Genomic DNA, 23171 nt, shown 5'->3' with positions numbered 1-23171 from the left:
TCCTTAGGTGCACCCTGATTTTGACAGCCTCTGAGACTTTCCTAGTTTTTGATGACCCTGACGGTGTTGAGAACCGGTGAGGAATTCTGTAGATTGCCCTTCAATTGCCAGTTGTCCGGTATCTTTCTCAGGATGAGACTGGGTCTTGTGGGTTTGGGGGACAGAGGCCACAAAGGCCAGGGCCCTTCTCACCACATCATGTCAACCTTGATCACCTGGCTGAGGCCGTGTTTGCCAATTGGCTCCCATTATGAACTTACCCCCCACACATCTTTTTCCTATGGTACTTTTTGAAAGGAAGCCATTATTCCTAGGGCACACTGAAAGGAGTGGGGAATTGCGACTGAGCTATTTTGTTTAATGGCTTTATGGAGATGCAATTCGCATACCATATAATTCACCCATTCGAAGTGTGTGATTTAGGTTTTCAGCCTATTGGAAGTTATGCAAGCTCTCCCGGGATCTATTCTGAAACATTTTCATCGCCCCCCAAAAGAAACCCCATCCCTAATATAAGGTATTTCCCTTTTTTCCTCATCTCCTCCCCTTCCCCAGCCCATGCTAGTCTCTATATTCTACTTTCTGTTTGTATAGATTTGTCTCTCCTGGACTTTTCATGTGCATGGAATTATATAATACGTGGTGGTGTGTGACTGGCTTCTTTCATCTAGCCTAATATTTTCATGGCTTTTCTATGTATTTAATTCTTCAATATTGATTAATAATATTCGACTGTATGGACATGCCATATTTTGCGCTGTATTTTGAATCTTAAGTGTCCCCTCTAGGCCTGTGTGTTAAAGGCTGAGACCTTACCTTGGCATTATTGGGAGGTCATGGAAACTTTGAGAAGTAGGGCCTAATGGGAGGTCTTCTGGAAGTATCCCCTTGAAGGGGACAAGGGGACCCCAGTCTCTTCCTCATCTCTTTTATTTCCCATCTGTGACATGAACATGTCTCTACCATGTGTTCCTCACCATGATGTGCTGCCCTGCCACAGGTCCCAAAACACTGGACCAACTGGTCATGGACTGAAACCTCTAAAACTGTGAGCCCAAACCACCCTTTTCTCTTTGTAAGTTGATTGTCCCAAGTGTTGTTTACAGTCTTGGAAAGCTGACTGATACACCATCCACCAGCCCATGGACATTTGGGTTGTTTCTACTTTTTGATGACTATGAATAATATTGGTATGAACTTTGGTGTGCATATTTTAATGGAGGAGATATGTTTTCACTTCTTTTGGCTAAATTCCTAGATGTGGAGTTCCTGGGTATAACTGAGTTATTTTAAAATAAGAAAAACATGGCTGACGAGGCTTTGGGCTGTCCCTCCTTTCAGTTATCCATACTGCCTAGGTAAACCTAGCTGATTGCTCTATAAAGCCATAATACAAAGGCCCATCTCTAATCTGTTGGCAGGTACCCAAATTGCAAACATGTTGACTAAGATGAGGAGGAAAAAACAAATAAAACAACACCTAGCTTTGCAAAAGCCTGCCTCCACATCCCCACCCATGGACCTATGATAAATAACAGTTTATATGCACTGAAAAACATACAGATCCCATATATTACTAGTTTCTTTGAGATGCATAAAACTGAGTTGTTTGTACCACAATTTCTTTATTCATTCATTCGTTGATGGGCTTGGTTGACTCTGTATCTTCCTTTGGATAATGTTCCAATGAATGAAGATAGGAGTGCAGGTCTCTCTTCTACATACCAATTTCAATTCCTGTGGATGGATGCATTCCAGTCATGGAATCGCTGAATCCTATAATTGTTTTGTTTTTAATTTTATGAGCAACTTTCATGCTCTTTTTAACATGTCCATACCAATTTATATGCTAACCTACAGCGAGGATCCCCTTTTCTCTACACTCTTGTCAACAGTTGTTATCTCATATCTTTTTGATAATAGTTGTACTAACAGGTATGATTGTTGTATACAACCAAGTACTATCCAAACACAAAGAAAGAAGGAAACTCTTCCATTTGGACAATGTGTATGCATCTGGAGGGCATTATGTTAAATGAAATAAGCCAGACACAAAGAAAAATACTGTATGATCTTACTTACTGTATGATCTAAAAAAAGTACAAGTCATAGAAACAGTATAACCGCTAATGGCTGGAAATGGGGAAAATGGGGACATGTTGTCAAGGGTCCAAGCTTTTGGTTATAAAATGAATAAGGACTGGGGAGCAAATGTACAGCATGGGTGGTGATGAATGTATTAATGAATTTAATTGTGGTAATCACTATAAAATGTATATCAAATCATCACATTGTATACTTTGAATAGACTCAATCTTTATTTCATAATTGAATTTTTAAAATATAAGTTATTTGCCTAAGTTCTGTTTTTGAAACTCTTTTTAAGACTGTCACTATCACTATTAGGACTAAGTATTATTTATGAAGAAAATAGGAACTAGAAGAAGGGGCAGTAGCTGCTATTCTGTTTTTTTTTTTCTCTTTTGGGTCCTGGGGACTGAACCAGAGGTACTCTACAACTGAGCTACATCCCAAGTCCTTTTTATTTTTGATTTTGAGTAAAGGGGCTCGCTAAGTTTCGGAGGCTGACCTTGAATTTGCAATCCTCCTGCCTCAGCCTCCTGAGTAGCTATTGCAGGCATGCACTACTGCACCCCAGAACTAGCTATTACTTTCTGATGCAAAGAATGCATGTGCTATTTTAAGGAAGTATTAGAAGGAAAACATAAGTGATTTATACAGCTATTACAACAACATGACTATACAGAAAAGAAAAGCAAAGGACAGGAGAGAAAAATGAATCTAAAGTGTGGAATACCATCCTTTCCCATTAGCTACCCATGGTAGGAGCTAGTTCAGGTAATTGGTAAGTTTAAGAAGCAAAATGCAAACAAACAAAAAAAGGATCTTTTTATTGTTGTAGGGAAAAAAATTAAACCCACATGATCTGTAGTACAAAGCATTTAAATTGTTCCTTTAAAAATAAGCACACAATTTTGCTTCTATGTAAATGTGTTTTTCCATATTCATGATTCCTTTTAAATATGATCATCAAGACTGGCACGGTGGCACACACCTATAATCCCAGTGGCTCAGGAGGCTGAGGCAGGAGGATCTCGAGTTTAAAGCCAGCCTCAGCAACAACGAGGTGCTAATCAACTCAGTGAGACCCTGTCCTTAAATAAAATACAAAATAGGGCTGGGAATGTGGCTCAGTGGTTGAGTGCTCCTGAGTTCAATCCCTGGTACACACACACACACACACACACACAAAAAAAAAAAAAAAAAAAAAAAATATATATATATATATATATATATATATATATATATGATCATCAAAATAAGTGGGACGCTCTCTCTGCTTTCTGGCCTCCATGTCTTGAGAGTTTCCCTCCACCATGCCTTTCCACCATGATATGCTCAACTGGGACCCAGAATAAAGGAGTCAGCTGACCACTAAATCTGTGAAGCCACGGGTTAAAATAAACTTTCCCTTCTCTTAAAAAAAATAAATAAATTAAGCCAGGTGCAGTGTCATATGCCTGCAATCCCAGTGGCTGGGGAGGCTGAGGCAGGAGGATCACGAGTTCAAAGCCAGCCTCAGTAATTTTGCGTGGCCCTAAGCAACTCAGCGAGACCCTGTCTCAAAATAAAAAGTAAAATGGACTGAGGATGTGGCTCAGTGGTAAAGCACCCCTGAGTTCGATCCCTGGTACAAAATAATAATAATAATAAGTGGGATAGTTTTCAGGCTGATTGTTTTATGGCGAATAAGAAAAACGGAAATAAGTCTGCTTTAAATGAATAATGAAACAGCAGGAAATAGTGATCAACATATAATCCTCATGTGCTTGCTTTCTTTTTTTTTCCCCTCCTCAGGGTCTATTATAGGGTTCCCCATGCAACTGGGGTAAAGCAATCTTGGTTGGTTGCTAACTGATTTACATCTGCATCTGCTTCTAGAATTTTGCTGATTCCTCATAGAAATGATGTTTACCCAGTGATCTATTCAGATAGAAGTCATAGTCCGATCCTTGTGGGTGAGATTTATGTTACTTTAGGGTGTTGTACCAAAGACATGACACAAGAAATTGCTTCTTTAAAGAATGCAGTCAAGGGGCTGAGGGTGTAGCTCAGTGGTAGAGCGCTTGCCTAGCATGTGTGAGGCCCTGGGTTTCATCCCCAAAATAGGAAATAAAGAAAGAAATAGGCGGTGGTGGCCTAAACTAGTGTGTGCCTTGACATAAGGAATTTCTGGCTGCTACTCTGATGGCAAATGGGAAACAGCCAAAGGACAATATTACCTAAGGAAGAGGGAAGATCTCTTTTCCTGGGGACATTTGCAAACCGACTAGATTTTTCTGTCCTGAAATGATGCAGATTATACCTGATGTGCAGGGAATGTGTCTCAGGTGGGTTGCGATAATCATCATTTTAGCCCTGGGCAAGCTGGCCAGCTGGGGCTCCCAGAGTCTAAAAATTGATCACCTTTGTCTGTAAGGGCCTCGCAGATTAACCCTATGTGTTGCGAATTAAAAGCGTTTTCCTGGTGCTCCTTGATGTGAAAGAGGTTGAGAAGCTCACATCTGGATGAAGCTTGGTAGAGGATGAATTCAGATGATTGTTCAGTAAGCATTAAAGATGTGACAAATTCCCCATCAGCCCCTCTCATGCAGGTAAACGATGATACAATCATTGTAATTCGTTCGCTTTTTACTTAGCTTTAGAATTGACTGAGTTTTTAGATGAAAATCCAGACATCTCAAATATTGTTAGGGAGTGGGAATCAACAGTTTTAATCCAGCATCAAAGAACTCCAGCTAGGGAGAGAAAGGGAGAGAGAAGGGAAATCATATGGAAATGGTAGGAGACCCTCAATGTTACACAAAATTACATATAAGAGGTTGTGAGGGGAAAGGAGGGGGAACAAGGGAGAGAATTGTACAACAGCAGATGAGGTAGAGAGGGAAGGTGGGAGGGGAGGGGAGGGGGGATAGTAGGGGATAGGAAAGGTAGCAGAATACAACAGTCACTAATATGTCATTATGTAAAAATGTGAGTGTGTAACCGATGTGATTCTGCAATTTGTATTTGGGGTAAAAATGGGAGTTCATAACCCACTTGAGTCAAATGTATGAAAGATGATATATCATGAGCTTTGTAATGTTTTGAACAACCAATAAAAAAAAAAAAGAACTCCAGCTACTATTTTAATGTGTTTCTTAATTTTTTTTTTTTTTGAGTCCTGTAGATGGGGTTCACCTTATTTCCTTCTGTCTGAGTCTGTATTTTGGTGTTTTCCTTGGTACCCCAGGACCCCCTAGAATGTAGGCCCTGACTTGTTCTTAGGAATCTTTGCTCCAAAGGAATGAACCTCCTGAAATCCAGCTCAGGGCATTCCGAAAAGGAAAAAGCACAGGTTGGGGAGTTTGCAATGAGTTTGGCATGACTGGAATGACATGGAAAAATCCAAGAAGAGTTCACTAGACAGGTAGGCAGGGGACACATCAGAAAAGATCTTGCATATCATATTAAAGGTGTACAACATGCCCTCATTATGCTGAGGAGATATTATGGACGTAAAGATATTGTATAGAGCATATATAAATACAAAACATATTTTTAGACTGAACTTTTTAAAACAATGCATGCTCATTAGAGAACACTTGGAAAACATGAAGAAATTTGCTTATTTATTTGTTTTGGTGCTGGGGATCAAAACTAAGGCCTCACTCATGCTAAGCATGCCCTCTACCTCTGAACTATACCCCAGCCCTAAGATGAAGACATTTAAAGAAAAATATATCATTCATCATTCGTGTAATAACTAATGAACTGAACACAACTCTTTTTTAAAAATATTTTCATTTTTCAGTTTTTCAGTGGACACAACATCTTTATTTTATTTGTATGTGGTGCTGAGGATCGAACCCAGCGCCCCATGTATGGCAGGCGAGCGCGCTACTGCTTGAGCCACATCCCCAGTCCCTGAACACAACTCTTAATGGTCACTTGTATTTTTTTCCTTAAATGCCTTCTTATGATCCTCCTATTAAAGTTTTAGTGTTATATTATTAATATAAATCCCTAAGTGACACATTATAATGAAAATGCCTAGCATATAGAATTAGGGTAGAACCTTAAAGGCCATAAGAGAGAGGAATCAGATCACATATAGGGGAAGAACAATTTGTACCTCAGCAGATTTTTCAACACAGACCCTCAAAGCCAGGAGATCCTGGAACAACATATACCAAGCTCTGAAAAAAAAAATACATGCTAACCAAGAATCTTATGTCCAGCAAAATTAAGCTTCAGATTTGATGATGAAATAAAAACCTTTCATGATAAACAAAAGTTAAAAGACTTTACAGTGAGAAATCCCACACTACAGAGCATGCTCAGCAAAATATTCCATGAGGAGGAAATGAAAAACAACAATGAAAATCAGCAAAGGGAGGAACTACACTAAAGGAAGAGCCAATCATAGGAGACAGCAAGTCAAGTTAAAAACCAAAATGTCTGGGATTACAAACCATATTTCAATAATAACCCTAAATGTGAACGGCCTAAACTCATCAATTAAAAGACATAGACTGACAGATTGGATTTAAAAAAAAGACCCAACAATATGTTTCCTTCAAGAGACTCGTTTCACAGGAAAAGACATCCACAGACTGAAGGTGAAAGGGTGGTAAAAAAACACACCACTCACATGGACCACGTAAACAAACAGGGGTTCCATCCTCCTGTCAGATAAAGTAGACTTCAAACCAAAACTAGTGAAAAGGGATAATGAAAGACATTATACATCATACATACATCAACAAAACATAACAATCATAAATATCTGTGCCCCAAACAATGGGGTTAGACCACAACACAATAATACTGGGTGACTTTAATACACCTCTCTTACCACTGGATAGATCTTGCAAACAAAAACTAAACAAAGAAACTGTAGAACTCAATAATACAATTAATAATTTGGACTTAACAGACATCTATAGAATATTCCATCCGTCAATGAGCAAATATACTTTCTTCTCAGAAACACATGGATCCTTCTCCAAAATAGACCATATGTTATGCCACAAAGCAAGTCTTGACAAATACAGAAAAATAGAGATACTACCCTGCATTCTATTTGACCATAATAGAATGGAATTAGAAATCAATGATAAAATTAAAAATAGAAGCTACTCCAACACCTCGAGACTAAACAATACACTATTGAATGATACATGAATAATAGAAGACATCAGGAAGAAGATAAAAAAAATCTTAGAGGTAAATGAGAACTCCAATACAACTTATCAAAATCTCTGGGACACTATAAAGGCAGTGCTAAGAGGAAAGTTCATTGCATGGAGCTCATTCATTAAAAGAAGTAAAAGTCAACAAATAAACGACTTAACATTACAGCTCAAAACCCTAGAAAAAGGAGAACAAACCAACACCAAAAGCAATAGAAGACAAGAAATAATTAAAATCAGGGCAGAAGTCAATGAAATTGATACTAAAGAAACAATTCAATGCATTGACAAAACAAAAAGCTGGTTCTTTGAAAAAATACATAAAATTGACAAACTCTTAGCCACCCTAATAAAAAGAAGGAGGGAGAAAACTCAAAATACTAAAGTTTGTGATGAAAAAGGAAATATCACAATAGACACCATTGAAATATAGAAGACAATTAGAAACTATTTTGAAAATTTATACTCCAGTAAAATAGAAAACCTTGAAGTCACCAACAAATTTCTAGAGACATATGATCAACCCAAACTGAGTCAAGAGGACCTGCACAATTAAACAGATCAATCTCAAGCAAGGAAATAGAAGATGCCATCAAAAAGCCTACTAACCAAGAAAATCCCAGGACCAGATGGATTCACAGCTGAGTTCTACAAGACCTACAAAGAAGAATTAATACCAATATTCCTAAAATTATTCCATGAAATAGAAAAGGAAGGAACCCTTCCAAACTCATTCTATGAAGCTAGTATCATCCTGATACCAAAACCAGACAGAAACACATCATGGAAAGAAAATTTCAGACCAATATTCCCGATGAACATTGATGCAAAATTCTCAATAAAATTCTGGCAAATTGCATACAAAAACATATTTAAAAAATAGTGCACCATGATTAAGTGGGGTTTATTCCAGGAATGCAAGGTTGGTTCAACATATGTAAATCAATAAATGTAATTCATCACATCAATAGACTTAAAAATAAGAATCATATGATTATATCAATTAATGCAGAGAAAGTATTTGACAAAATACAGCACCCCTTCATGTTCAAAACACTAGAAAAACTAGGGAGAGTAGTGCTGGGAGCCATTAGCCAAGTAGGTATGACAATTTCCTTGCCAGCGTACCCCATGTTGCTTAGTGGAAGGACTCGTGGAAATAGGACATTTTGCAGTGACATTGCATGTAGGTGACCTTGCTCAAGGACCAGGGCGGATTAGGGTGTTCCCGGTTTAGGATAATCGGGTTTAGGGCGTTCCAGGTTTAAGATTATTCCTGCTGGGAATAGGGCGTATCCTGCTGCCTGAGTTCCCCTTGAGTTCTCACGGGATTCAGACAGTATTTTTTGGGAGACAGAAGCCCAGTGGAGGTGGATTTGGGCAGAGAACGTGGATTTCCCCAGAACGTGATTGTAGACGGCTGGTGTGAGTTCAGGAATAAAGAATTGCTGTTTGAATCTACAAGCTATGTGGTGGCTCGTGATTTTGTGCCCAGCCAGACTGCGGCATTTGTGCCCAGCCAGACTGCGGCAGAGTAGGAACATATCTCAACATTGTAAAAGCTATCTATGCTAAACCCAAGGCCAACATCATTCTAAATGGCAAAAAATTAGAAGCATTCCCTCTAAAAACTGGAACAAGACAGGGATGCCCTCTTTCACCACTTCTATTCAGCATGGTTCTAGCCAGAGCAATTAGACATATGAAAGAAATTAAAAGGATACAAATAGGAAAGAAAGAACTCAAACTATCATTATTTGATGACATGATTCTATGCTTAGAGGATCCAAAAAACACCACCAGAAGACTTCTAGAATTAATTAATGAATTCAGCAAAGTAGCAGGATATAAAATCAATACCCACAAATCAAATGAATTTCTATACATCAGTGATGAATCCTCTGAAAGAGAAATTAGGAAAACTACCCCATTCACAATAGCCTTAAAAAATATTTGGGAATCAATTTAATAAAAAAGGTGAAAGACCTCTACAATGAAAACTACAAAACACTAAAGAAAGAAATTGAAGAAGACCTTAGAAGATGGAAAGATCACCCATGCTCTTGGATAGGCAAAATTAACATTGTCAAAATGGCCATACTACCCAAAGTGCTATACAGATTCAATGTGATTCCAATTAAAATCCCATTGTCATTCCTTATAGAACTAGAAAAAGCAATCATGAAATTCATCTGGAAAATAAGAGACCCAGAATAGCCAAAGCAGTCCTTAGCAAGAAGAGTGAAGCAGGAGACATCACAATACCAGACCTTAAACTATACTACAAAGCTATAGTAACAAAAATGGAAAGGTATTGGCACCAAGAGACATGTAGACCAATTGTACAGAATAGAAGACACAGAGTTGAACCACATAAATACAGTTATCTCATACTAGACAAAGGCACCAAAAACATACAGTGGAGAAAAGATAGCCTCTTCAACAAATGGGGTGGGAGAACTAGAAATCCATATGCAGCAAAATGAAAATAAACCCTTATATCTTGCCATGCACAAAACTCAAAGTGGATCAAAGACCTAGGAATTAGTCCAGGGACCCTGTGCCTAACAGAGGAAAAAGTAGGCCCAAATCTTCATCACATTGGATTAGGCCCCAACTTCCTTAACGACACTCCTAAAGTGCAAGAAATAAAATCAAGAATTAATAAATTGGATGGACTCAAACTAAAAAGCTTCTTCTCAGCAAAAGAAACAATCAATGAGGTGAAGAGAGAGCCTACATTTTGGGAACAAATTTTTGCCACATGCACGTCAGATAGAGCACTAATCTCCAGGATCTATAAAGAACTCAAAAAACTTAATACCAAAAAACCAAGTAACCCAATCAATAAGTGGACTAAGGAGTTGAATAAACATTTCTTGGAAGACAATATACAATCAATCAACAAATATATGAAAAAAATGTCCAACATCTCTAGTAATTAGAGAAATGCAAATCAAAACTACTCTAAGATTTCATCTCACACCAGTCAGAATGGCAGTTATCAAGATACACGCGATGATAAGTGTTGGCAAGGATGTGGGGGGAAAGGCACACTCATACATTGCTGATGGGACTGCAAATTGATCCAACCACTCTAGAAAGCAGTGTGGAGATTCCTTAGAAAACTTGGAATGGAACCACCATTTGACCCAGCTATCCCACTCCTCAGTCTATACCCAAAGGACTTAAAATCAGCAAATGATAGTGACACAGCCACATCAATGTTCATAGCAGCTCAATCCACAATAGCTAAACTATGGAACTAACCTAGGTGCCCTTCAATAGATGAATGGATAAAGAAATGGAACATTAGTCGACATTAAAAGAGAATAAAATTATGGCATTGGCAGGTAAATGGATGAAGTTGGAGAATATCATGGTAAGAAAAGTAAGCCAATCCCCAAAAACCTGAGGCCAAATGTTCTCTCTGATAGGTGAATGCTGATCCATAATGGGGTGGGGCATGGGAAAAATGGAGGAACTTTAATTGGGCAAGGGGAAGGGAGGGGAGAGGAGGGTGCATGAGGGCAGGAAAGATGGTGGAATGAGATGGACATCATTACCCTAGGTACATGTAAGACTGTATATATGGTGTGACACTACATTGTATATAACCAGAGAAATGAAAAGTTGTGCTGCAATTATGTATAAAGACTCAAAATGTATTCTGCTGTCATAAATACTTAATCAAAATAAATAAATTGATTAAAAATACCCAAGTGACCACTCAATAGGCTATATTGAAGTCGAAGATAAAAAATCACTCTTTGAAAACCTTATTTAAGAATACATTGGGAGTTATTAAAACTTTCATGTTTGTTTATGTGCTACTCACTAATATAAAAAACTAAACATGAACAGATATCCTGTAAGATAATGCTAACCTAAATGGAATTTCTAAGTGTGCCATTATTGTAGTTAGTGTTTCCCACAGAAGTTATATATTGTATTACCAGCAATAAACTCTGAGAAGGAGTTGAACAGGAAAATATCCCTTTCTTTCTTTATCACACAATTGAACTAGGTTAAGTTTTAGTAGAGTCCTGAGTGGTGGATGGATTCCACTCCCCTCAATCTGGTAGATCACCTAATGGATCTTGCTTTCCCTGCCTTAGGTCACCATCTGAGAGGACAAATAAATTCTACCTGTTTACAGGCCATGATTTCACATACACAAAAAGTGTTTATAAACAAACTATTAATTCAGTCACATCGCTTAGATTCTAGTAAGTTATGGAATCATAAAAGAGAGTTCCCTTAGATACCTACTCATATTTTGTTGTGCAAATATGGTAAAACTAGCAAATCCCTTGTGATAAGTCAAATTGCACCCTAGGCAATGACTATTTTATAGTCCCTCTCCAATTTTATGACCATAGAGAGTCAAACAGTTTTCCTACACCATGACCATGATTTGGGTTTGTCTGCATTTCTATAAAAGACACATTTTCCTCCTTCTGAGGATATTAATAATAACCTAGCAAGAAAAAAAGAACTGGAAAATAAGCGTCTGGTTTACTTAAAGTGTTGAACATGAATTGTTGAATGTGTGCAAATTAACTGCTTTTTTTCTGACTGAATTTCCACCCTTATGCCCAATATCATATTTGAATTATTGTTTTAAATGGTGAACTGTTGGTCCTTTGTACCACACCCAAGTGATGATCCCCCTATCTGTATTTCCTTAAAGTTGTTCTGTTTTTCTGGATCCATCTTGCAAAAGGCACATAGGGTGGCACAGATGAGGTACATTACATGTTATATATATTAAAAAAAAAAAAACAGGTTATAGCCCCACTCCTGTGATTTCAGTGACTTGGGAGGCTGAGGCAGGAGGATTACACGTTCAAGGCCAGCCTCAGCAACATAATGAGGCCCTGTCTCAAAATGCAAAAGTGAAAAAGGGCGGATGTAGCCCAGTGTTAAAGTGTCCCTGGGATCAATCCCCAGTACCCCAAAAAATAAATAAATAAAAATAAAAAAATTTACAGTGCAAATAGTTGCTCCTCATAACACTCCCTGAGCAGCCACACCACATTTATCCCCTATGAGAAATCTTTAGCATCATATCTTTCCCTGGGATCCCCTAAAAAACTTATGTGCACAATGTTCAAACCCAGGAGCTATTAAAATGTTATTTGAAAGGAATCAGTGCAGCCAGCCAGAATGCTCATTATACTCTTGGACTTTGCTTCTGTCAAATTTTTGGTCCAATTTCGGTTAAACAAGGTAGATTAAATACACAGCATTCCCTCTGTCTCCCTTTGAGACACCACCCAAATGACAGAATAGGAACTTCTTTTTACAGCATCAACACCATACAAAGGGAATCGGGAGGAGATATCCATGGGTAGAAGACTCCACACTCTTCTGGCTTGCCACATCAACTCCACCAGTCCATCTGGCTAGTGGCTACTCCTCGCTAACCCTATAAAGGAAGGGAGATGTATTCTTTGGAGAAATTGAATGAGAGAGGTTCTGGACACAGGGACAAAGGCAGAGTGGGAGATGTGTATAAGATTGACCTTTGCTTCCCAGCCTCCAAGGTCATCTCCCTTTTGGCTTTAAATTATCTGTCCAGTCCCTTCCCTTAAACTGTGCCCCTCAGCCCCCCACACTTTTTCCCAAGTAGAAGACTGGATGATTCTCCCCTAGAAAATCTACCACATGATGAAAGATTAAAAAGTTGCCAATATGGTGGTGCATGCCTGTAATCCCAGCTACTCAAGAGGTGGAGTCTGGTAGAGTCTGGTATTAGAGGCCTGCCTGGGCAATTTAGCAAAAGTTTTTAAAAAGCAGGAGATGATAGTGTTGGGATGTAGCTCAGTGATAGAGTGCTTGCCCGACATGTCCAAGGCCCTGGATTCAATCCCTAGTATCACAAAAATAAATATATAATTAAAAATAAAGAAAGAAAGAAAACGTGAAAGTCTATAGATACTGGGCTGGGGCTGGGGCTCAGTGGTAGAGCATTTGCTTAGCATGTGTGAGGTACTGGGCTAATCCTCAGCACCACATAAAGATAAATAAATAAAGGTTTTGTGTCCATCTACAACTAATATATATATTTATTTAAAAAAGAAAGTCTATAGATACTGACATTTAGGGGCATCTCAATAAGATGAATGAGCACTACTAGCTCACACACAGTGAAGGCCATTCGTCAACAAATCCTGCTCCTGTTTGAGAAGCACTTCCAACATGAAAGCACACAGATCATTTTAAAAACAAGTAATCTTACGGGAAAATAAAAACCCAGTTATCAAAGACAACAAACAGAAACAATGTAGGGAGCTAAAAACAGGTAGAAGGGGAAGAAACGAATGTACTATATCCATGAAGGTCTTAAGAATCAGAACAAGTAATAAAAAGATTTTTTTGTAGTCATAGATGAATGAATGACTTTATTTTATTTATTTTTATGCAGTGCTGAAGATTAAACCCAGTGTCTCACATGTGCCAGGCAAGCACTGTATCACTGAGCTATAGCCCAGCCCCAAGTAATAGCTCTTGAAAATTAAAAGTATGATAGCTAAAGATAAAAATGATCAATTCAAGAATCAGAAGATAAATTTGTTCTGAAATGAACTAAAAAGACAAAAGTTGAAAATATAAGAAAATTAGAGGTTCATGCTACCATTTGAAAAATAGGAATTCCTACAAGAGAAAGAAAGGACAGTAAGGAATAATAAACCATTAAAAAATAAAGATCCAAGAGTCCATTCCCCCAACACATACACACACTCAGATACACAGATGAATAGATGTTTGGATGGATGGATGGATAGATGGAAAGAGGGAAAAATAAATGACAGATAAATATATAGAGGGAAAGTGGACAGATGAACAGATACTGGATGGGGGAGAAGGGAGGTGTGTTAATCAGCTTTCCGTTACTATAACAAAAAGCCCTAAACAATCAACCTAAAATTGGGAAGGTTTATTTCGACTCACAGTTTTAATCCATGGTTGATTGAACCTACTGTTTTAGGCTTCTGATGTGGGGGCAGCACATCATGGAAGGAATTTGTATCCAAGCAAACCTGTTCACCTCATAGAGGCAAAGTGAAAGAGAGAAGGAGAGAATGGAGTTCTCCAATCCCCTTCAAAGTCCAGCTCCCAACAACTCAAAGACCTCTCTATAGGCCACACCTCTTAAAGGTGTCCACCAACTCCCAATAATGAGAAATGGGAGGCTAACCTTTAATCTGTGGGCCTTTGAAGGACATTCAAGATCCAAACTATAGAAGGATACTGGTAAATGAGAAGGAAGCACAGGAATTAAATTATTTATGACCATAATAGTAAAGATTGGTTCAGGGAAGAATTATTAATGGGGGCTAATCTGTGGAAATTTTAAATTTTTATGAGTATATTAGTGTGGCTTTAAAGTACCTTCCCACTTGAAAACCTTCCTCTTTTAAAATAAGATTGCTTATTACAAGAGGGGGGAAAATAGCTGTACATGGAGAAATTGATAGCTTCTTGACTAGGTAACCAAAATTAACATCACCAATAAAGGGCAATGAGCCCTGGGTGTCTTTCAAATGTGAGGCCCTTAGAAGACCTAACATCATTGATGTGGTATTCTGACAGGAAAACGCATTACCAGAATCTAACCACGAGGAAACATCAGGAAATCAAAGAAAGGTGCATTCTATTTAAAATAGAAAGGAGGGGGCAGCTGGGCATGGTAGTATGTCCCTGTAATCCCAGTGAATTGGGAGACTGAGACAGGAAGATTACAAGTTTGAGGCCATCCTCAGAAATTTAGTGAGGTCCTGTCTCAAAAAAAAAAAAAAAAAAGTAAAAAGAAAAAAGAAAGAAAGAAAGGGCTAGGGATGTAGCTCAGAGTTAAAGTGCCTCTGGGTTCAATCCCCAGTACACACCCCCACACAAAATAACAAAAATAAAAAGGAGAAGGCTTTCTTTTTTTTTTAATAATTAAAGAGACAAATTAGGCTGCAGAAATGTTTAAGATTAAAGGAGACTAATGAGACATAACAACTAAATGCAACACCTGATCCTAGACTGGATTCTATGTTGGAGGGAAAAAAAAACATATATAAAAACTTTTTTGGACAAAATTGCAATATGGATGGTAGATTAGATAATTATATCAATGCGACATTTATGAAAGTTGATAGTATCTTTAATCTTATGAAATATATAGTGAACTATTTAGGGTCAATAGGCCATGATGTATAGAACTTAGTTTCAAATGGTTCCAAAAAATGTATTTTTAGTTTATGACCACATTCTTTCTCTCCTTTTTCTCTCTTCCTCATTCGTGTGTGTGTGTGTGTGTGTGTGTGTGTGTAGAAGCAAATAGTAATTAAAATGGGCAAAAGTTAAGAATACGAGGATCTGGTGGAGCATTGAGGAGTGATCCATGTTAGATTCTTCTCTTTGCAACTCTTCTGAACTTTAAAGTTATTTGAGAAAAAAGAAATTTAAGTGCCTCCCACTCACCTTTTCCTAGGAAGCTATTAAAGGATATGCTTCAACTGGAGGGTGGAGTAATCTCCTTATACTGAGGACAACAATCCAAGAAATTGGGGAACCAACACTGGAGAAAGGGAGGACCATTCTCAGGAATATTCCAAACATAGAACAACTAACCCTGCCTTGAGAGGAAGAGAGGAGGGATTCCAGAGACGTATCTCCAACCCACAAAATGACACCTATGTGTGTATGTTAAAAGGGGTTTCACAGTTCTTTTGGAGAATTTGTGAATTCTGATGGTAGTAAATGGGGGTGGGGGGGGTGGGAACAAAAGCAATTATAAACTCTAGAGAAAAATAAACTTGTATAAAAAAGGAGGGGAGATAACACTCATACTACCTGGTTCACTTGTGAACAATATTTACATGGTAGCAATAATATAAACAAGTAATACTCATTTATCTGAAAGTTATGGTAAGACGATAGTGAGAGGGTGAGGGAGAGGAAAGAAGGGAGTACACAGAGGGTAAGCATGCTAAATCACACCTTCCATAATTTCAAGTTGGGCAGTGCCTACACTAACAAAGAAAAGGCAGTATAAATATATCATAAATAAGGAAGGAAATATCATAAGAAACAAAAGACAGAAAATATAGGGGGTGAATGTGGAAAAATGACAGAGAAGTGACTGAGAAAACAGAATTCAGGTATGGTAGGGGAAGAGTAAATTGTACTTTCTTGAGGTTATTTTGTCATTATTTGTAATACTGTTTGACTTACCTATGTGTATTATTCAGATAAAGATAAACATTTGAGAACTCTGAAATCCTGCTTACTGTGGTCATGAGCAATATATTTATTTTGCATGTCCTTCTCTTTTTTTTTTAAAGAGAGAGAGAATTTTTTTTTTAATATTTATTTTTTAGTTTTCGGCGGACACAACATTTTTGTTTGTATGTGGTGCTGAGGATCGAACCTGGGACGCACGCATGCCAGGCGAGCACGCTACCGCTTGAGCCACATCCCCAGCCCATGTCCTTCTCTTTTTGGGGTCAGTGTTGAGGATAGAAGCCAGGGCCTCAAACATCCTAGGCAAGAGCTGTACCACAGAGTCACACCCCTAATAATGCTACCAAGATACAGGTAAAGCAAAGAGAACCACCACATAGAAAAGTTTCATCAATATATTCAAGATAAAATTGAGTTAAAATGAGTCATGATGTACACGACACCCAGGAAATTCTTGTATTGAAAACTTAATCCCCAATGCAAATGTAATACCTTCAAGAGGTGATCAGATCATGAGAAGTCTGCCTGTGAATGAATTAACACCATTATCACAGGAAAGGGTTAATTATCATGAGAGTAGGTTTACTATGAAGGAGAGTGTGGCCTGTCTTGCCCTTCCACCTTCTACCATGGGATGATGCAGCAAGAAGGTCCACACCCGATGAGGCCCCTTAAGCTTGAACTTCCCAGCCTCCAGGTCTATAAAAAATAAATTTCTATTATTTATAAATTATCCAATCCCAGACATTGCTACAGCAGCACAAAAAAGACTAAGCATCATCCCAATATGGTAAAACTGCATATAAGTGGGGTGTGTGTGTGTGTGTGCATGCACTGGGTTTTAGAGAGTTTTTTTTTTTTTTTTAGAAGGATAGTAAAAGGAAGGATTTGGGCTTTGAATAATTCAGACATTTGCAGAACCAAATATGTATGCTTTGGAATACACTCATGCCCAAGAACATCCTGATGATCCCAGGGAAGTGTGATGCCTAAAATTAAGAAGAGGAAGCACACACACAAAAAATGTTCTCAGTAAAAAAAAATAGGATGTGCTGGGTATGCTGCTGCATGCCTATGATCTCAGCAACTTGGGAGGCTAAGGCAGGAGGATCGAAAGTTCAAGGCCAGCCTCAGCAACTTAGCAAGTCCCTGAGCAACTTGGCAAGATCCTTTCTCAAAATAAATAAAAATAAAAATAATTGGGAATGTGGCTCAGTGGTAGACCACTCCTGGATTCAAACCCCAGTATTGAGAGAGAGAGAGAGAGATTAGTAATGTATGATTTGGGGTATAGAACAGGCTATAAAAGGGGGAAACACAGAAAAGGTATGCATTTGATTTTAGCCAGTTAAGTGCTTGACCTTGACCTCATCATGTGGTATGGCTAGGGAATTAATTTCACCTGCAGCACAGGTGTAACAAAGCAAGGCACAAGAAGAGTTTATACGTGTTATAAGGGCTTCAAGCTGGGATTTCCCTGGGGACTTGGGGGAAGCCAAGGACAGAAGTGTGGTGTGGGTGGTACAAAATCTCTCCATCTGGTTGGTGGAAATTTGAAGACTAAGCAGAAATATGCTGAATTTTCTTTGCCACCCCCACCACCAAAAAAAAAAAACAACAAAAAAAAAAACGCATGTAAGAATACCAGTGATTTCTTAATCCAGTTTTGCAAGTACAAACAATGGCTGAGTATTATAAAAAGGGCCTTTCAGATTTCGATTTCTTCATAGTTCCAATAAGGCAAAGATCAAATTTTAATGTTTAAAAAAAAAGGAAAAACAGACAATGTTCTAAAGCTTTGGGGAGCATTTTAATTGCTTGGTGGTATTTCAAACTCTAATTCTTCCAGACTGAAAGTGGATCTGCAAAACTCTCTGTAGTTACAGAGTTTTTTAAACTCTGAAATAAAATGAAGCAAATGCTTTTTTTCAAGGCTGATGATGTTGATTTATGGATTGGAAGTGCTTCTTGGTTCTAATGCCAAATAGTCCATCAAAACAGAAAATTGTAAGTCCGTTTTCTGGATGTTTCCAAATACCTAGATATTCAGGGCTGTGTAGACAAAACATGCAAATGGCCCAATCCAAGAACACAGACACTTCAGGGGACCTTGCAGATTATGTCCAAATATTTGGGATGGTCTGGCTTGCTGCTCGCTGCACTTATCTCAGGACTTGAGAAGTGGGCTGTTGCAAAATGCATGGTTTTGTTTAAATCTGCTCTAAGCTAGCTTGGCTCTTTGCAGATATGAGTTATGATTGGGACTCTGTCTTCATAATCATATGCATACATTTAAAAGTTTTGTTTAGCATGTCAAGAAAACAAAAGTGATATGTATCCCAAAGTTTCCAAACCAGATCAAAAATTCATTCGACTTATTTTAGCAGTTAACTGGTAACTACATTTAAAAAAAAATATAAAAAGCAACCAGCTAATGTGATCCATTAGTCATTAAAAAAAATCGGAGGACAAAGCAAAACAAGAGTATCTAATATAAGAATGGATGTCCAAGTTGGACGTGGTGGCACATGCCTATAATCCTAGGGACTTGGGAGGCTGAGGCAGGATTGCAAATTCTAGGCCAGCCCCAGAAATTTAACAAGGCCCTAAGCGACTTAGCAAGACCCTGTGTCAAAATTAAGAATAAAAAGGGCTGGGGATGTGGCTCAGAGGTAGAATATCCCTGGGTTCAATTCCTAGTACCAAAAAAAAAAAGAAAAAGAAAAAAGCCAAAAAGAGTGAGTATCCATTCTAATCACAGCATTTCCCTGAAAAGATCTGAGAACAGCAAAGTACAGTTTTGTTATCCACACAAGAGGGACATTCCCCTGATCTCACCTATTATCATGAATACCTACTGTTCCAAATTTAGAATTGAAGAGAGGAGAGAGAATTGAACTAAATGAGAAAACAAAACTAAATTTCCCTTTCCAATAACTCTTCTTTTTGTGAGGTGGGGGGGCGAAGGTACTGGAGACTGAACCTAGGGGTTCTTTACCACTGAGCTAAGTCCTCACCCCTGTTTTAATTTTTTTAATTTGGAGACAGGGTCTTTCTAAATTGCTTAGAGCATTGCTGAATTGCTGAGGCTGACCTTGAACTTGGGATCCTCCTGCCTCAGCCTCTCCAACTGCTGGGATTATAGGTGTGTGCCACCACTTCAATAACTCTTAACAATGCTATTGATCTTTAAGTTTACATGCATTATGTGGACCTAGAACCCAACAACAACAAAAAATGCCTCTCATAGTTTTAAGTGAATCAAGACCAAACCCAAATCATCCCGTATGATCACAAAGTAATTGAGACTGAAACAAAAACACTTCCTAATTTTCTGAGTGGCTGAGCTCTGTCGTGAAAGGACTTCTTGGCATATGAATACTAACTGTACTCTGCTATGTGACCCTGTGGGAAGTGCACACATTCTCCCATGATGGCAGAGGATTCTCTTTCCAGAATCTTCTCCCATCACAGTTGAATGGTAACACGGGTGACCCGGAAAGGACATCGGAGCAGGGAATACAGCTCAACCTTCTAGTTTTCTCCAAGGAGAAACTAAGTCACAGAGGTGTTAGAGACAGCCACCCTTGGTCTCAGGGCCGATGAGGGGAGTTACAGGCCTGATGTCTCCCGTGGGGTATTCTTTACTATTTCTATTGGTCACTGTTTCTCACTGGAGAACGGAATCCATAATGGGCAGTTCCACCCCCAGCGTCCACTTGCCTCTTAAATTTTTCTTTCCTTCCTACATGTTCTTATCTCTCTTCTCATTCCTGTCTTTTCTCCTCCTGAATGGATCCTATAATGGCTTGCCCTAAAATTTTTGAATCTTGGCTGAGATTGCATCTGTACCCAACTTGTAAATGTGTTTTAGAGAAAACAGAGACAAAAGAGTGTGATGGGAAGAACATTAAGTTCAGATTTAAGAAACCTTTTATAATTCCAAGGTTGTCTTTAACTCAAATTTCTTTGGGCAAGTCTCTTTGCGTGCCCTCACCCGCCAGTATCACTCCTGAGATATAAAACCCGAGGGTTGGTCTGGGTGAAATCTAAGGTCTCTTCTACTTTTATAGCTGTGTGATTATTTGGCTTCACAAATGCACTTAACTGTGAAAACAAACAAGAACCCCATATTTTTATTTTCCTTGGGTGCTAGGGATTGAATTTAGGGTTTTGCACATGCTTAGCACCTGCTCTACCACTAAGCTGTGGCCCCGGCCTACCACTTATTTTTTTTTTTATTAATCTTCATAATCCCTTACCCACTGGAACACATCTATATTCTTCATGTTGTGCCTTAGTCTCAGCTTCCCTTTTCCCCCTCTGAAATGGGAATTGTCTCTGTGTAGTTCTGTTTATACATTGCTTACACAGCACCACTGAGGCTTATTTATTGGTTTATTAAGTACTTCTCAATGTGATGATGACCATTATAAAATTTAGTGCAAACGTAGACATTCTAATTCCTGACATGTAAAAAAAAATCTCTGCACAAACCTCTTTAATCTTTCTGTTTTTCTCTTCTTTCAAAGACCAAGATTCAAGTGTTGGTTTGGGTGGGAGAAAATTGCGTCTTTTTAGGATCAATCCCCAGCCAAGGTGTTAGTTACTTAAGTTGTGGGGAACCGTAGGAAAGGCATGTTTCTTTCCTGCCCCCACCCCAAAGCCTGGCTTTACTGAATCCATTCAAAAAACAAAAATTAAACTTCATATGGACAGAGATGTAGTTAAAATAGCTGCTAAGATTTGAGCCCTTGAGAAAACCAATAGTTACTTCTTTTTAGTGGGTTTAAAGGGAAAAATGTGCAGGAGATCCCTTGTTTATAAGTAACAGCTTCACTAGATTATGGCCTCTGGAATTTGCCAGAATGTGTTCCCTAGAAAAGAAATTGCATATTATTCTAAAGAGTGCCGTGTGTCTCACATCTTAAAATGAAAGTGAAGTAGCCAAAGATAACTACCCCATAGCAATTATGAGCCACCATTTCAAATCATAGGCAAAGGAAAAACATACAATGAATTGAGAATAGAGAAAAAGCAGAATTCTGGGTACTTTATTACATTATCCAGGAGGCTCAACTCTTCTTGTCATAGAATTAGACTGAATTTTTTCCTTTTTTCTGGTGCCAGGGATTGAACCCAGGGGTGCTCTACCACTGAGCTACATTCTTTTTTTTTTTTTAGGTGTAGATGGACACAACACAATGCCTTTGTTTATTTATTTTTTTTATGTGGTGCTAAGGATCGAATCCGGTCCCACCCGTGCTAGGAGAGCACTCTACCACTGAGCCACAATCCCAGCCCCTGAGCTACATTCTTGAGACAGGGTCTCGCTAAATTGCTAAGGCTGGCCTCAAATTTCTGACCCTCCTGCCTCAGCCTCCTGAGCCACTGGGATTAAAGGCATGTGTCACCATGCCTGGCTGCATTTGCCTTTTGAAGAAATTCTAGCTATCTATCAATGTAATAACTAGACATATACCACCTATCTATCTGTCCTATATCTTCATAGGTTCATTGGGCTGTGCATTTTTTTTCTTGCCTTGCTGATTGTAATCTGTGTGAGAAAGCTGGTTTATCCATTCCTCATTAGAAAGTAAATTCTCATTTTGAACTTTGTCCTGTTACACACTAGTGCTGCAAAAATTGGAATGGCTTTAAATGCACCACAGGAAAGATTCTTGCTTAATTTGGCATGACACTTGAGGGAAAGAGCCATCAAATGACAGATGGGGGTGGGGGAGGTACCTTAGACCAAGTGCAATTAAAAACAATTAACATATTAACATGCTCTGATCTTTTATTCTCACAACTCAGAGGTGAGGGAGAACAGAAAGCCCATTCATTAGGGTGAAGACTGACACTCGGATATTTAAGTGTCTTGCTGGAGAACAATAGATGAGGCATCATTCAAAAGGCTTGTGGGGAGCTGTACATGTTGATAGTCCTGCATTTGGAATGACTAGCAAATCCTCTCATCAATCAAAATGCTGGGAGTGAATTCACCCGGTGCCTGAACTTTAATTTAGGAGGACACATGTGTCATTCTCTGAAATGCTTTTCAGCAGAGAATTTATTTTCAAGGGTTCCCCTATATAATCCATGTCATATTTGAAATGCATAGTTTTTTTTAAAAAAAATATCACTTTTGCCAAGTGATATCAGTCCTTAGTCAATCAGCCCTTAGTCAATCAGGGAGCTCATAATTCCATGGTACTCAGACTCTTCACTTTTCTTTCTCTTCCCTAGTATTTCTTCACCATGTCACTGTTCAGTAGGATCTCAAGAAAAAAAATCACAAAAGAATTTGTGCATGTGTGTGCATGTGCTTGCATGTGCGTGGTGCTGGGGATGGAACCCAGGGCTTCGTGCATACCAGGAAGCCAAGCATCAAAACATGTCAAGTGTTGTTTTCCTCTAAGGTGACACTGTGACAAAGACAGGGGAAGTTGTCTTGGGAGTTCAGGAGTGGGGTGATGAGGTTGCTGGGTCATCCAGACACACAAGGCCTGGGGAGCAGGAAAGAAAGAAAAGGCAAAAGTAGATGGCATTCAGATTAGTACCTCAGGTGGCATCACTACCCTGTCATTGGTTTCCCAAAGGTGTGCTTCTGGGAGGCTAAAATTTCTCTGGTGAAGAGGTGGCCTTTGGAGTCCCCACCTGCTATGAAGTAAAATT

The sequence above is a fragment of the Marmota flaviventris genome, chromosome 20, assembly GCF_047511675.1.
Source record: "Marmota flaviventris isolate mMarFla1 chromosome 20, mMarFla1.hap1, whole genome shotgun sequence".
Classification (NCBI taxonomy): domain Eukaryota; kingdom Metazoa; phylum Chordata; class Mammalia; order Rodentia; family Sciuridae; genus Marmota; species Marmota flaviventris.
The sequence above is the reverse complement of the archived record's forward strand: the minus strand, read 5'-3'. Positions refer to the sequence as shown.